This window comes from Callithrix jacchus, chromosome 15, assembly GCF_049354715.1.
Source record: "Callithrix jacchus isolate 240 chromosome 15, calJac240_pri, whole genome shotgun sequence".
Classification (NCBI taxonomy): Eukaryota; Metazoa; Chordata; class Mammalia; order Primates; family Cebidae; genus Callithrix; species Callithrix jacchus.
In genome coordinates this window covers 92,216,294-92,234,629 of record NC_133516.1, presented here as the reverse complement: position 1 = coordinate 92,234,629, position 18,336 = coordinate 92,216,294, and positions in this window count along the sequence as shown.

Here is an 18,336-nt window from a genome sequence, read left to right as displayed (position 1 = left end):
AAATAACTTATTCATGTAACCAAAATAAATAAAGCTAAAAAATTAAAACCCTAAAAAAATTAAAAATGGGTGAAAGACTTGTTTAGACATTTTCCCAAAGAAGACATACAAATGGCCAGCAAGGTTTGTGAAAAGATCCCCAACATCACTAATCATAAGGAAAATGCAAGTCAAAATCACAGTAAAATATCACTTCATGCTTGTTAGGATGGCTGTTGTCAAAAAAGTCAAATGATAACAAGTGATGGCAAGAGTGTGGAGAAAAGGGAACTCTTACACATTGTTAATGGAATTGTAAATTAGTATAGCCATTATGGAAAATAGTATGGAGGTTTCTCAAAAAACTAAAAATAGTTTTTTACTGTATAATCCAGCAATCCCACTTCTGGGTATATATTTAAAGAAATTAAAATTAGGGTCTCAAAGAGATATCTGTAATTTCATGTTTACATTTTTTCACAATAGCCAGGATAAAGAATCAACCTAGTTTCCAGGATCCCAAGATGGCTGAATAAGAGGCAGCTCCAGAAAGCAGCTCCCAGTGAGAGAGACGCAGAAACTGAGTGGTCTCCAAGATTTCAAATAAGGTACCAGGTTCATTTTGTGGGTCTGGTTGGACAGTGGGCATAAACCAAATAGGACAAGTTGAGGCAAGGTGGGGCACTGCCCCACCCAGGAGGTGTAGGCAACCAACCAGAGGACTGGAGGATCTCCCCCTCTGGGACTTCGGTTTGGATACAGCGCTCCACCTAAGCCCTATACAACCCACAGAACAGGAGATGTTCGCTGGTGCCAGGGCTGTCAGCATAGATCTAGGCTGAAGCACTGGCTGACACAAAAGCCAGAAAGCCAGCTAGATGGAGCCACTCAGCCCCCAGAAAGAAGGGGAACTGAAAACAAGGAAACAGTCCATATAGCAGGACAGGTACCCACTGCACAAAGCCCAGCAGGTGAAGAAAACTCTCACTTCAGAGTTTGTCACCCAGAACATCAGTTAGAGAGTGACCAGGAATGATTGAGCTTGGCGAGGAGAAGGGAAGCCACCATTGCAGAAGCCAGCCTAATTTTCCTGAGTAAATAAAAGATGCAGCAGCTCCACTGAATCCGTGGCAGCCCAGTGGCACCTCTGCAGGCAAAGGAAAGGCCACCTCCCTAAGCAGCTACCTGAGATCAAAACTATATAAATCCAAGGAGATGGGAAGAAACCAGTGCAAGAAGAATGAAATCATCAAAAACCAGAACATCTCTCCCCCACCACAAGATCACAGCTCCTCACCAGCAAGGGAACAAAGCTGGACAGAGAATGAATTTGATGAATTGACAGAAGCAGGCTTCAGAAGGTGGGTAAGAAACTTCTCTGAGTTAAAGGAACATGTTCTACCCAATGCAAAGAAACTAAAAACCTTGAAAAAAGGCTAGAAGAAATGCTAACTAGAATAACCAGTTTAGAGAAAAACATAAACAACTTGATGGAGCTGAAAACACAGCACAAGAACTTCAAGAAGTTTCAGTAGCTGAATAGATCAAGGAGAAGAAAGGATATCAGAGATTGAAGATCAACTCAATGAAACAAAACGAGAAGGCAAGAAAAGAGAACAAAGAGTGAAAAGAAATGAACAAAGCCTTCAAGAAATATGTGATTATATGAAAAGACCTAATCTATGCTTGATCAGTGTACCAGAAGATGATGGGGAGAATGAACCCAAGCTGGAAAACGCTCTTTAGGATATTATCCAGGAGAACTTCCCCAAAGCAAGGCAGGCCAACATTCAAATATAGGAAATACAGAGAACAGCACAATGATATTCCTCCAGAAGAGCACCCCTTTCCTCCAGAAGGCACATAATCATCAGATTCACCAGGGTTGAAACGAAGGAAAAAATACTAAGGGCAGCCAGAGAGAAAGGTCAGGTCACTTGCAAAGGGAAGCACATCAGACTCACAGCATATCTCTTGGCAAAACCCTACAAGCCAGAAGAGAGTGGGGGCCAATATTCAACATCCTTAAAGAAAAGAACTTTCAAGAAAAGACTCACATCAGACCCACAACAGATCTCTTGGCAGAAACCCTACAAGCCAGAAGAGAGTGGGGGCCACTCTCAATATTCAACATCCAGCACAACTAAGCTTTATAAGTGATGGATAAATAAAATCCTTTATGGACAAGCAATTGCTAAGAGATTTTGTCATTACCAGACCTGCCCTACAAGAGCTCCTGAAGGAGGCACTAAACACAGAAAGGAAAAACCAGTACCAACCACTGCAAAAAAGAACCAAATGGTAAAGACCAATGATGCAATGAAGAAATTACGCCAACCAAAGGGCAAAACAACCAACCAGTAATAAAATGGCTGGATCAGATTCACACATAACAATATTAACATTAAATGTAAATGGACTAAATGCCCCAATCAAAAGACACAGACTGGCAAGTTGGATAAAAAGCCAAGAACCATTGGTGTGCTGTATTCAGGAGACCCATTTTATGTGCAAAGACACACATAGACTCAAAATAAAGGGATGGAAGAAGACTTATGAAGCAAATGGAGAGCAAAAAAGCAGAGGTGGCAATTCTAGTCTCTGATAAAACTGACTTTAAAACAACAAAAATCACAAGAGACAAAGAAGGGCATTACGTAATTGTAAAATGATTGATACAACAAGAGGAGCTAACTATTCTAAATATATATGCACCCAATGCAGGGGTAATCAGATACATAAAGCAAGTCCTTAACAACCTACAAAGAGACTTAGACTCCCACACAATAATAATGGGAGATTTTAACACTCCACTGTCAATATTAGACAGATCAATGAGACAGAAAATAAACAAGGAAATCCAGGTCTTGAATGCAGATCTGGACCAAGCAAACATAATAGACATTTACAGAAATATCAACCCCAAATCCACAGAATATACATTCTTCTCAGCACCACATCACACCTACTCTAAAATTGACCACATAATTGGAAGTAAATCACTCCCCAACAAATGCAAAAGAATGGAAACCATAACAAACAGTCTCTGAGAACACACTACAATCAAATTAGAACTCAGGATTAAGAAACTAATTCAAAACTGCACAACTTTGTGTAAAATGAACAACTAGCTCCTGAATGTAGACTGGATAAACAATGAAATGAAGACAGAAATAAAGATGTTCTTTGAAACCTATGAGAATGAAGACACAACATACCAGAATCTCTGGGACACATTTAAAGCAGTGTCTAGAGGGAAATTCGTAGCAATAAATGCCCACATAAGGAGGAAGGAAAAGTCTAAAATCAACAGTCTATCATCAAAATTAAAAGAGTTAGAGGGGCAAAATAAAAAAAAACTCAAAAGCTAGCAGAAGACAAGAAATAACTAAGATCAGAGCAGAACTGAAGGACATAGAGACACAAATAACCCTTCAAAAATATCAACAAATCCAGGAGCTGGTTTTTTGAAAGGATCAACAAAATAGATAGACCACTAGCCAGGCTAATAAAGAAGGAAAGAGAGAAGAATCAAATAGATGCAATAAAAAATGATAAAGGGGACATCACCACTGATTTCACAGAAATTTATACCATCATCAGAGAATATTACAAACAACTCTATGCACATAAACTAGTAAACCTGGAAGAAATGGATAAATTCCTGGACACTTGCACTCTCCCAAGACTAAACCAGGAAGAATTTGAAACCCTGAATAGACCAATAACAAGGGCTGAAGTAGAGGCAGCAATTAATAGCCTACCAACTAAAAAAAAGCCTTGGTCCAGATAGATTTACAACCGAATTCTACCAGATATACAAAGAAGAGCTGGTACCATTCCTTCTGAAACTGTATCAAACAATACAAAAAGAGGGAATCCTCCCCAACTCATTTTATGAGACCAACGTCATCCTAATACCAAAACCGGGCAGAGACTAAACAACAACAACAAAAAACTTCAGGCCAACATCAATCATGAACATGAACATAAAAATCTTCAATAAAATACTGCAAACAGATGCAATAGCACATCAAAAAGCTTATCCACCATGATCAAGTAGGCTTCATCCCAGGGATGCAAGGCTGGCTCAACATAGGCAAGTCTATAAATGTAATTCACCACATAAACAGAACCAAAGACAAAAACCACATGATTATCTCAATTGATGCAGAGAAGACCTTTGACAAAATTCAACAGCCTTTATGCTAAAATCCCTCAATAAACTTGGTATCAATGGAATGTATCACAAAATAATAAAAGCTATTTACAGCAAACCCACAGCCAATATACTGAACAGGCATAAACTGGAAGCACTCCCTTTGAAATCTGGCACTAGACAAAGTTGCCCTCTCTCACCACTCCTATTCAGTTGGAAGTTCTAGCCAGAGCAATCAGGCAAGGAAAAGAAATAAAGGGTATTCAATTAGGAAAAGAGGAAGCCAAATTGCCTCTATTTGCAGATGACATGATTGTATATTTAGAAGACCCCATTGTCTCAGCCCAAAATCTCCTTAAACTGATAAGCAACTTCAGCAAAGTCTCAGGATACAAAATCAATGTGCAGAAATCACAAGCATTCCTATACACCAATAACAGAAAAACAGACAATGAAATCAAAAGTGAACTCCCATTCACAATTGCTACAAAGAGAATCAAATACCTAGGAATACAACTAACAAAGGATGTAAAGAACTTCTTCAAGGAGAACTACAAACCACTGCTCAAGGAAATAAGACAGGACACAAACAGATGAAAAAACATTCCATGCTCATGACTGGGAAGAATCAACATCATGAAAATGGCCATACTGCCCAAAGTAATTTATAGAGTCAATGCTATCCCCATTATGCTACCTATGACCTTCTTCACAGAACTGGAAAAAACCACCTTATACTTCATATGGAAACAAAAGAGAGCCCACATAACCAAAACAATCCTAAGCAAAAAGAACAAAGCTGGAGGCATCATGCTGCCTGACTTCAAACTATATTACAAGGTCACAGTAATCAAAACAGCACAGTACTGGTACCAGAACAGAGACATAGACCAATGGAACAGAACAGAGGCCTCAGAAGCAACACCACACATCTGCAATAGTCTGATCTTTGACAAACCTGAGAAAAACAAGCAATGGGGAAAGGATTCCCTGTTTAATAAATGGTGTTGGGAAAACTGGTTAGCCATGTGCAGAAAGCAGAAACTGGACCCCTTCCTGACACCTTACACTAAAATTAACTCCAGATGGATTAAAGATGTAAACATAAGACCTAATGCCATAAAAACCCTAGAAGAAAACCGAGGCAAAACCATCCAGGACATAGGCATAGGCAAGGACTTCATGACTAAAACACCAAAAGCAATGGCAACAAAAGCCAAAATAGACAAAGGGATCTAATTAAACTCCAGAGCTTTTGTACAGCAAAGAAAACAATCATTAGGATGAAGCAGCAACCAACAGAATGGGCAAAATATTTTTGCAATCTACCCATCTGACAAAGGGCTAATATCCAGAATCTACAAAGAACTAAAACAGATTTATAAGAAAAAAACAAACAAACACATTCAAAAGTGAGCAAAGGGCATGAACAGACACTTTACAAAAAAAGACATACATGAGACCAACAAACATATGAAAAACTGCTCATCATCACTGGTCATTAAAGAAATGGAAATCAAAACCATTGAGATACCATCTCACACCAGTTAGAATGTTGATCATTAAAAAATCTGGAGACAACAGATGCTGGAGAAGATGTGGAGAAATAGGAACACTTTTACACTGTTGGTGGGAGTGCAAATTAGTTCAACCACTGTGGAAGACAGTGTGGCGATTCCTCAAGGACCCAGAAATAGAAATACCATTTGGCCCAGCAGTCTGGTTATAATATTATAACCAGATATATAATATTACTGGTTATATATCCAAAGAATTATAAATTGTCCTGTTACAAAGACACATGCACACATATGTTTATTGTGGCACTGTTTACAATAGCAAAGACCTGGAACCAACCCAAATGTCCATCAATGATAGACTGGATAAAGAAAATGTGGCACATATATACCATGGAATACTATGCAGCCATTAAAAATGATGAGTTCATGCCCTTCATAGGGACATGGATGAATCTGGAAACCATCATTCTCAGCAAACTGACACAAGAGCAGAAAACCAAACACCCCATGTTCTCCCTCATAGGCGGGTGTTGAACAGTTAAAACACGTGGACACAGGGAGGGGAGCATCACATACTTCAGTCAGTTGCAGGGGACTAGGGAAGGGACAGCGGGGGTGGGGAGGGATAATGAGGGGAGAAATACCAGAAACAGCTGATGGGGGGATGAAGGCAGCAAACCACCTTGCCATGTATGTACCTATGCAACAATCCTGCATGATCTGCACATGTACCCCAGACCTAAAATACAATTAAAAAAAAAAAAGGAATCAACCTAAGTGTCCGTTGATGAATTTAAAAAAATACGCTATACACAATGACATACTGTTCGGCTCTATGATAAAAGAAAATCCTGCCATTTGTGACCATATAGATAAACCTAAAGGACATTATGCTAAGTGGAATAAGCCAGACACAGAAAGACAAATACTACATGATCTCTCATATGTGGAATCTAAAGAAGTCAAACTAATAGAATCAGAGTAGAATGGTGGTTCCCAGGGTTTGGGGGTAAGAGAAATAGGAAAATTTTGGTCAAAAAGTACAAACTTTCAGTTACAGGGTGAATAAGTTATAGAGACCTAATGCACAGCATAGTGTTCAGTCTTAATAATAATGTATTGAATACTTGCCATTTGCTGAAAGGGTAGATCTTATGTGTTCTTACCCCCTTCACACACACACATGTGTATGTTTGAGTGAAGGATATGTTAATTAGCCTGATTGTGGTAATTGCTTCACAATTTACACATATATCAATAATCACATTGTGCATTTTAAATATATGCAATTTATATTTGTCAATTGTTCCTCAATAAAACTGGAGACGGGGCAGGGAGAGGAGAAAGTTGAGTTTTATTGAAACTTTAAGGAGCAAATGACTTCTGACTTGTAATAATTGTCTCGGAAAAGAGAAAGAGAAGATATCCTAGTGAATTTAAATACCAACATATCCTAGATGTTTGTGGTAGACAGAATCATGGCCTCCCAAGATATGTATGTCCTACTCACTGGAACCTGTGGATATGTTATGTTCCATGGTAAAGGAAAATTCAAGTAGCAGATGGAATTAAGGTTCCTAATCAGTTGACCTTAAAATAAGATTACCCTGGATTATCCAAGAGAGTCTAGTGAAGTGACAAGCGTCTTTAAAATTGGGTAAGAGAGGCCGAAGAAAAGGTCTGAATAGTATGATACAATGAAGACTCCATCAGCCATTAATGGCTTTGAAAATGGAGAGGACCACAAGCCAAAGAATGCAGATAGCCTCTAGAAGCCGAAAAAGGCAAGAAAATGAACTTTTCCCTAGAGCCTCCAGAAACAGAAGCAGCCTTGTTGCCACCTTCATTTTAGCCCAATGAGGCCCATTTTTGACTTCTAACCTTCAGAACTATAAGAGTAAATTTGCGTGGTTTGAAGCCATAAAGTTTGTGGTTATTTGTTGTAGCAGCAATAGGAAACTAATTCAGTTCCCCAATTAGAAAAAGACAACACAGAAAAAAAATATAGACCAACTTATTTATGAAGATAAATATAAACATACTAAATCAAGTGCTAGCATAAAACTAATCCAGCAGTTTATGTTAGGGTTTCTCCAAGAACGTAGGAGTAGCTCTATTTCAGAGTTTACTTATATAAAGTACTATATTAACAGATTAAGTGAATATACAAAAAATTATGGATACAAAATTTATATATATACATAAAGTATTTGGATATATCTCTATATTTTAATAGAAACAGAAAAAGGCTTTGTGGTGAATCAGTGCTCATCCATGTTATAAAGTCTTAGAAAACTAAAAATTGTTAGAAGTAGCCTTATTCTTTCAATGATCTGAAGGAAGTCATTGTGTGAACATAAATGAAATAATGTTAGAAGCATTCCCATTCATGTGAAAAAAACAAGGATACCCACTGTCACTGCTTCCAGTGAAATAAATAAAATAAGACATATAAGGATTAAAAATAAAGGGGTAATTTTTTGTTATATATAATAATGTGAGTGTATATATAGAAAATCCAATCCAAATTATGAAGCTTCGAATGTTCAACATGGTGGCTAGTTTTTGTTTTTGTGTTTTTAAAATTAGAATTCCTACCCAAGAATAACCAGTTAAGACATATTAAAAATCTCATAAAATACCTAGCAATAAAGCTTCAAAACAATGTAAAAAGATAATTTATAAAGAAAATATTTAAATTTAAAAGAAAATATAGGCTGGGCTTGATGGCTCACACCTATAATCCTAGCACTTTGGGAGGCCAAGGTGGGCAGATCACCTGAAGCCGGGAGTCCAAGACCAGCCTGAACAACATGGTTAAACCCTGTCTCTACTAAAAAATACAAAAATTAACCAGGCGTGGTGGAGCATGCCTTAATCCTGGCTACTCGGGAGGCTGAGACAGGAGAATCACTTGAACCGGGGAGACAGAGGTTGCAGTGAGCCAAGATTGTGCCACTGCACTCCTGCCTGGGTGGCAGAGATAGGACTCCATCTAAAAAAAAAAAAAAAGAAAAGAAAAAGAAAATGTAAATGAATTGGGAGTTGACCCATATTGCTGTAGGAGACACTATTTTCAAAATGCTTATTCTCCACAAATTGATAAAAGCAATACAATCCCACTTAAAACTCCAGCAGGATTTTTAATGGAATGAAACAGTTACATTATGAAATTCAAATGAAAGAATAAATGGCCAATTTTGAGACATACTTCATAGTTTGTTCTGTGGCGAAGCTGTCTATTTTTGCAGTACAGGGTAAAAAAAATCAAGATTTCAAGAGCAAACAGCCGGGGGCATCTGGACTGACAGAAACTTGGTGTAGATTTGATGTAGAGATATACGATGGAGAAGAACACAGAACCTAGAGAAGATCTGCACGTATACGAACAATCTTATGACAGAGGTGGCGTTTAAGTGATTGGGAAATGGTAGACTATTCAGTGAATGGGGATGCCACTGGCTCTCCGTACGAAAAAATATAAAAGTGGATAGCTATGTCATATTGCATATGAAAACATATATAAAAGAAACTTAAAATATTTAGAAATTAACATAATTAATATGTTTATTAACTTTGGGTAGGGAAGAATTACTTAAAGAAGATACAAGCTGTAAAGAAGCCAAAAAATAAAAGACATAAATTTGTCTAGAATAAAATAAACACTTTTCAGCAAAAGACATTATAAACAGATGTACAAATGAAGAGATAGATGGGAAGAAGAGATTTACAACACAAATAGCAGAGGCTTAGGATCTAGAATACTGCATACAGTGAAATAAAAGCTGATATGTTTTCTCCAAAAATGGTGACTTAGAAAGAGGACTCACTAGAGTCTTAGAATTCTCTGAAATGTGCAGGCAGCCTAAAACCACCCAGTCACTGTTACTTTTGCATGTCTGTAAAAGCCCAACTTAGAGTTGATAAAGCAGCAATAACTAAAACACCAGACACAAAAGGGCAAAAAGAAGTTAATACAGATTATTTATTCTGACTTGAAGCTGCAAGGATTAGACATTGTGATGAATGAGCCTTCTAAAGATTATTGCTAAAATATTGGAAACAGTTTCCCAATGGTAAATTAGGATAATAAATAGAGGGTTTATTAATCAAAAGACTAATTATAAAGGTGTGGTTGGGCTGTGCGGGGAGTGCAAGGAGTATCGCAGAAACCCAGGGCCAGCAGGCTCCGGACTCTGACCACTCATAGGTCTGCAAGGATAGGTGCGGGGCCTGAGGTTTCTGGAAGTGACAAGAGTCATGAGATGCAATGACCTTCCGCCTAGCGATGCAACCAGTGGGAGGTGACCTCTGAGAGTGGCAATGGGAGAAATAAATATCCCAGCTTCACTCTCCTACCTCCCCTCATCTCCTGCTAGGGACTCCCATTGACTGACCCTAGAAGGAAGCTAGACCCAGGGGATCTGGTGATAAGGTCCCTAGAGGTCAGCTTTCCAAGGCAGAAAGCAGGGGGAAGAGGGAAGGAACGTGGATCTCAGTCGACAAATGAAAGATAACTGGCACAAAAAGCAAAGCAATATACTGCACAATCTTATTGTGAAGCTCATGAATTGCAAAGGGTACTTGGTAGCTTAGAACAATGTGAATGTATCAAGCACAAATTCAACATTTATCTGGACAGAAATGAAGGTGGACTGCTCTAAAAAATGCAAATGATGCAAAAAGTAGATCATGATGACACCATGATGTCAGATGTGCCCATTAAAAGATTGAATAAAAGTATTTAAGGAAATACAAGTGAGGGGGAAAGCAATATTCATAAAATAATTATGAAATACATGATTTTAAAGTGCATTTGAAAATGACAGTAATATCAACTGTAATCACAGACATTTGATTATTTATTTATTTTTATATTCAAGTTATGCAAAACTTGAGGAGATTCAAGTTTTGTATCTCCTCATTTAGAACACTGGGAGATAGCCTTATATGTGAGGCCATCTCATATGTTCTGACATATATAGTATATAAAGAACTCTGGAGAAAATGACAGATTACTAGAAAACTAGATAAAGGATCTAAGCCAGCAGTTCAAAGAAGAGGCAAACAAACATTAAAAAAATGTTTGTCTAGTAACCAGGGAAAAAATTAAAATGAGGTACCATTTCACTCCCATTTGACTGGCAAACATCAAAAAGTTGGAAAGCATTTTCAAGTATGTGCATAAAAAAGATCTTACCCACCACTGCTAAGAGTATCAAGGGTTCCTGTCACCTGTTGAGACATTTGCCAATCTCGAATAAAGTCACAGTTTAAGCAGTTTAAAGACCACTTGATCAAGATCTAGGTTGATGTAGATCTGGAACCTCTTGCTCATATACACGGGAAGATATGTAGAAGTTGTTCATTGCTACATGTTTGTAATAGTGGAATGTAGAAATAGTCTGATATTAATCAACGTAAAATGCCTGAGATGTGGTTTATTCATATGTTGGAAAATAACAGCAATTAAAACAGACCAAAGCGATACATATCAGTCTGGAGAAATCTTTAAATCAAAGGTGGAAGACAAAAAAGCAAGCTTGAAAATAATTCATATTGTAGAATAGTAATTACATACATTAAGCCTAACACAATTGTATATGACGTTTTTGTGTTCATAAATACAGCAAAAGTATAAAAGCTTGGATCAGAAGGGACATGTCAAATTCCTCTTAGTGGCTGCCTCCAGGTGGGAAGGGATGGGAGTGGGACTGGGTGAGTGGAAGTAGCAGGAACAAGTACAATGTCTTGGCTTGAAGTACTTGAATGTTTGTTTAAATTCTGATTGGATTTAGACTCAGATCCTTTTGTGTCTGAACACATTTCCAAGAATTTCAACTACAAACGACGTAGTTCCTTACTATTTGGTGGACAAATGGAGATTTGTACTCTTAGTTTTGTGATTTTCAGGGCAAGTTATAGAATTGTTGACTGGAGTAATCATACCTGGGTTCTATATTTTATTGCTCCATTAATCTGTAGTTCAGTTGGAGAACATTTACACTTGATCTTAGCCTATAAACCGAGAAGTAAAGTAGGAGGACTTTTCAATGGAAGAATTTGATCTTCAGCTAATGGACTGATGGGAAGACAAATGAACAAGTCATGCATATGGCTAGCTGATAACAGATTATTTAAAACTAATGAGCCCCTTTTTTCCCCACCAATTTGAAGTTACATGCTTCTAAGATGTAAACAGTGTATGGTAGTAGGATGAAAATCTTGAGTGACTTTTCAATCTGCATTTTCAATTGTATTGTGGGATCATTTCTTATTAAATATTCATTCTGTCTTCAAATATAAACATCACTCATAAGCAGAAACCAAACAAATTAATTTTAAAATTAGCATCTACCACTGTTAATGATCACTACCACTTGTCCCAATTCCTTGTATATTCATTGCTGTCTATTATATGTGAGCTACATAATTCTCTTCTAGAGAACAACTCAGTTGAGTTCTCTGAGGCATCACCTTGAATTGAATCTTTTCCATCTCTCCTATTCCTCTAATTGCATTGAGCATCGCTGTATGTAAATGTTTCATGCTCTCTTCCCCATCTCTTTAGGAAGTTTTAGTCTTACGAAAATTTTACGAATTAACCTCAACAGTGTTTTCCATCTCTGAATACTTTCTGATCTCCCATTTAAACTACTGTTGTAATTATTGCCTTGCCTTGGGTGTATTCTATTTGTACATAATACTTTGAGTACATTAACAAACATTTATAGCAGCTTCCCAAGAACACCTTACGTTATCACAGGGAAAGAAGTGTTAATATAATATTCATGAATGAATTTTCAACCAATTTGTATTCTAGAAATTTCTTCAATGTCTATTCAACCCATACTTCCCTTTTATGCTTCTGCCTATTCAGCAGACCCTTTGGATGTTCTGAGCACCTCAAACTTAACATAATGAAGACTCAACTAACATAATCAACCCCAAACCTGCTCTTCCCCTGTATTTTCTGATTAGTTAACAACACCTCCATCCATGAGGATGTGCAAGCTAGTCTGTTATCCTTGAAGCTGGATTTCCTTTCCTTATTTCTCACATCCAGTTTTCTTCCAGGGTTTGTCAATTTTGCTTTCTACATATTGCATACACCTGTCTGGATTCAAGCCATATACCATCACTGGCCGTTTGGATCGCTGCAATAGATGATTTACGTCCCCCTCTGCTTTCTCTGGATATCCTTCACTGTGTTCTATACACTGCAACCAGGGAGAGCATTTCAAAATGCAAATGCAGTCACCTCAAACACACCCAAACTTTCATTTCTGTTTGCTTCAAATCCTGTCCTTAGGGTAAAAACCAAAATCCCTTGCAAGGCCTGTGATGCCATGTAAGATGTGTCTCCTACTCCCCTAATACCCTCTGCTTCAGCCACACTAATACTATGTAATGTTACTTTCCCTTTGTTAATGCCTGGATTGCCTTCCGTGACACCTCACTCCGTCTAACTGAGGCTTACTCTACTTTCCGGTTTCTTCTCCCTTGCCACGTCCGTAGAGAAGTGTTTCCTGAACTGACTTAATTGGTCAAATATTCCTATTACTTCTCAGAGCACTTGGTTCTTAATATCCTTCATAGCACATAACACATGTATAATGTTACATTGATTTGATTCAAGTATTTCTCCCTCTAGACCTGGACTATCTAATACAGTAGCTATTAGCTGTGTGTAGCTATTGAACTTTAAATTAATTAAAATTAAATAGAATAAAAAGTTCTGTTGCCTGGTCACACCAGAAACATTTCAAGTGTTCAAGAGCCACAGGTGACTAGAGGCTATCATATTGGGCAACAGAGAATAAAGAATATTTCCACCATGATGGGAAGTTCCACTATTCACTGGACTATAAGCTCTTGAATGTCAGAAACGGGTCCTTTTCTTTTTTCTGTTTTCTGTCTGCCTGTCTGATTTTTTTTTTTTTGTCTTTCTATCTTTGCCTGGCCATTGGACTCCAAGTGCGTAGCGACATAGCTGGCCCAAAGATGGCCCTCCAAAACATTTGTTAAACAAATGAAAAAGATGAGTTAATGAATGAGCATCTCAGAGCCTTGTGGGGACAATGTGGAATAGTCAAGAATGCCCCAAATTGTGAAAATGTTCACCAGGGCAGGAATTTGCAAACCACTGCTCCTTGAGGCCTCAGCACCATGTGCTTCTCAGATACTCAGTTATTGACAAGCCTGCACAACATTTATTTTGCTATCTCAAAACTATATTTGGCAAGACATGGTCTGGAGATCCTTCCTGAAACACTTTGTAACAGGGCATGCTTTGCAGAAGTATAAAAGTACCTGATTATAGCACTATATGCGCTCGCAGATGTGTATCGGTTTTTGGAAGTGAATGGTTGTCATGTCTTTGATGTGTTACATTGCCTACGGGGATATGCCAAATTATGTCAGGGATCCTGTTTCTTATATTACTTGAATTTTGTTTTTAGTGAAGTGAAGAGTCAATCAATTATGGTCTAATAAACAATTAAGAGGGGCTCTGATTTCATGGAAACCCATGTTAAAGCTGAAGAGTTTTACTGCTTTGATGAGGGGCTGGCAAATTATGGCCTCTGGGCTAAGTTGAGTGCAGTGTCTGTTTCTGTGAAAAAGTTTTATTGGAAAAAGCCATACCCATTTTTTTTCCATCTATGGCTGCTTTCGCCCAACAAAGGCACCGTTTAGTAGCTGGCAGAGAGACTCTGTAGCCCCCAAAGCCTAAAATATTTACTGCGTGGCCCTTTACAGAAAAGTTCACCCACTCCTGCTTTAAATCCTACAGGATTAAATGTGACTTGCATTGTTTGAGCTGTTAGTAATTTGTGGGTACAGCTGACAAAATGATCACTATGATCAGTTGTTTTCCTGATCACACACCGTCTTCTGCCTCAGATTTTTTTAAAATTTTGAGACAAAGTCTCACTCTGTCATCCAGGCTGTAGTATAGTGGTGCATTCTCCATTCACTACAACCTCCGCCTCCCAGGTTCAAGCAATTCTCCTGCCCCAGCCTCCTGAGTAACTGGGATTACAGGCACATGCCACCATGCCCAGCTAATTTTCGTATTTTAATAAAGATGAAGTTTCACCATGTTGACCAGGTTGGTCTCCAACTCCTGACCTCAGGTGATCTACCCACCTCGGCCTCTCAAAGTGCTGGGATTACAGGCATGAGCCACCATGCCTGGCCCCAAATAGGTTTTTCAAATTTAAAATCATAAAGAAATTACACAGCTGGCCCCTGTCTTTTTGAAGCAGCTGGGTGAGTTTCAGGCCAGAAGATAAAGACATAGACAGCAGAATGTGATGGAAAATACCCCTTGCCATGATGCTGTGTGGGCTGAGAACCTTAAGGTGTTGGTGCCAGAAAAAAGACAATGGGTCAGGAAACACATGCCTATGGGAGGTAAACTGCAGAGAACAGAACAGGAGACCAGAGGCTGTGAACGTGAGGCACGATGTGGGTGAGCTTCAAAACAAAGGCGGACAATCAGGCAGCTCAGACCCTGTGAATGGAGAGGCCTGCAGATGGATCAGGGCAATTGGCGGAACCCGAATCCAACAACTGTGTTCCGAGTGGGAGAAACTAGGTCAGGAAAAAGTATGAACAGTTTCCAGGCAAGCCCAGTCAGGAGTCAAAGGGCAATAAGGAGCTTAGGTTTGAAGTGGAACTTAGGGTAGACCTGGGATGGATGGAAGCAGAATCTATTGGCAGGAGGATGATGGGGAGGGCGGTGGGACTGGCTGGCTTGAGCCTCATGTTTAGACTTTTAATCCTATCTCCATGTGAGGCTATATATAAAGTTACTTAGCAATGCCAGCAAGTTTGAAAGAAGACAGTGGAATTTAAACTTCAAAAAATTTCTTGTATCCCTTTTTTTTAATATAGTGTATATAGTATTTGAAGATCCACAGAAATACAAGTGACCAGCTACGTAGCATAAACTCTGGAGCCAGACTGCTTTTGTTCACATCTTGATTCTGCCATTTATTAACTGTGTGACCTTGGGCAAGTTACTTCACCTCTTGATGCCCTAATTCACTCACTTACAAAATGAAGATAATAATCGAAGCACTTCTTAGAGTTGTGAGGACTAATTGAGCTTACAGCTGTGAAAATGCTTAGAACTGTTCCTGATACGCACTGAGTGCTATGGGAGTTTATTAAATATAGTGACCTCTCTCTCGACCTCTAAGGTGCCCTGGCCAAAAAATCAGCTACAAACAAATCATGTAGGAACCAATCTCCAATGGATTATGTGAATTTTGTTAAAGAATTTGTGTCCTTTCAATAAATGGCTGTTTAGTGTAGTGGAGGGATATTATTGTTTTTAGGATGTTTTTTTCTTTGAACAGATTATATGTCTGTGTGGAAACTTCATTTCATTGTTCCTAATTCCTGTCTTGCAAAAGAACATAACACTGAGTAGAAAAGTAAGTGAAGGAATTATTAAAGGTGAGGGAGGCAACTCAACTCATATAGGTATTTTTTTTTTTTTTTTTGAGACGGAGTTTCGCTCTTGTTACCCAGGCTGGAGTGCAATGGTGCGATCTCGGCTCACCGCAACCGCCGCCTCCTGGGTTCAGGCAATTCTCCTGCCTCAGCCTCCTGAGTAGCTGGGATTACAGGCATGCGCCACCGTGCCCAGCTAATTCATATAGGTATTTTTTTTTAATTGTTGTAAAATATATATAAAATTACTCTCTTAATGATTTTTAAATGTGTAATTCAGTAGTGTTAAGTATATTCACATTCTTGTGCAACCAATCTCTAGCAGTCTTTTCATCTTGCAAAACTGAAACTAAACATATATATATATTTTGAGACAAAGTCTCACTGCGTCACCCAGGCTGGAGTGCAATGGCTCCATCTCTGCTTGCTGCAACCTCAGCTTCATGGGTTCTAGTGATTCTCCTACCTCAGCCTCCCGAGTAGCTGATTACAGGTGCCCACCACTGCGTCCAGCTAATTTTTGCATATTTAGTAGGGATGGAGTTTCACCATGTTGCCCAGGCTGGTTTTGAACTCCTAACCTCAGGTGATCCACCTGCCTCAGCTTTTCAAAGTGCTGGGATTACAGACATGAGCCACCACACCAGGCCATGAAACTCTATATTCATTAAACAGCTCCCAATTTACCCCTTTCCCCAGCCCCTGGTAAGGACCATTTTACTTTCTGTTTATAATTTTGACTACTCTAGGTATCTCATATAAGTAGAATCATATAGTATTTGTCTATTTGTGACTGACTTATTTCACTTTGCATAATGTTCTCAAGGTTCATTCATATTGTAGCCTGTGTCAGAATTTTGTCCCTTTTAAAGGCTAAATAATATTCAATTGTATGTATATACCCCATTTATTTATTCATTCATCTGTCAATGGATTCTTGAGTTGCTTCCTTCTTTTTGCTCTTGTGAATATCCTGTTATGAACATGGGTATGCAACAGTCAAGTGTCTTTCCAACATTCTTCTGTGACCTGTCCTCCTTGCCCGCTTGCTCCCAGAATCAGGGAATAAGTTGGATTCTGAACCAGGTAGACCTGGATTACAACCCTGGTTTCACCTCTTCCAGGTTATGCAATCCTCTGAGCTAGTTTATTGTCTGTAATGAAGGAATAGCGATATTTAAATAGAGTTGTTTTAGGAGTTAAAAGAGACTTCATGTGAAGCCATTGAACCATGTTTGATACACAGTAAAAATTCAATAAATTTGTCTTTTTTTTCTTCTCAAACGTGCCATCTCTTCTTCTCTGATCAGTTATGTATACTTCCTTCCTTTATTTTTACTTTATTACAAGGAGAGCCGCAAACATATCCATGAGGTCTGAAGTTGGCTTGTACTCTCAACAATCCTGCACGATAATTAAAAACCGAAATTCCCTCCCAATAGAGGACACCAGTAGAGTTGGTCCAACCTTGCTTAACTCAACAAATTTTGTTTAGAATTTCAGGGCTCTTTTGAAAAGGGCACTGACGTAGTCAAAAAGTCTCATGTCCTATTTTAAAGGTGTCTTTCTTAAAACAATTGTATTTTTTTTTTTTCAAAAACAGTTTCAAATATTTGAATTCAATTAAGCACAAACTTTAAGGCAGTTCTAAATTTGACGCACATATGCTCTTTAATGCCTAACCCAACTGGGTCCCCTTGTTTGGCCTTAATCGTAGGAAAGGAAACCTGACCTTTCCATGTTCATACTGGCAGCAAGTGTTGTATTTCATTTTCCTTGTAGGGATGGTGTCATTGAGATAAATGCCTTTTTGTGGTACATCCTAAGGAATATTTAGTAGTGGCTATACCACTTGTGATCTGCTTACTTAAACTCAATTTAGTTGTTTAAATATTTAAAAATCAACAAAAATATTTTAAAATATTGGAAAGAGTACAGAGAGAATTTGTAATTATAGATCTTGGCAAAACATCAAAAAGAAAAAAGGTGCTAGATTAGCTGTGCTCAAAAATTGTTTAATAATTATTTTGTTTTGAGATAAAAAATTAAGAAAATAGGTTGAACTTTTATGAAAAATAACATACAATCAAAAAATGTTGGTAGAGATGACAAATATTGAACAGACGGGTACAGATGATTCTTTTTTAAAAAATCTGTGCATTGGCTTGGCGACAGGCACATCCAGGTTGCCACGGCCACCGCCAACACCCACAT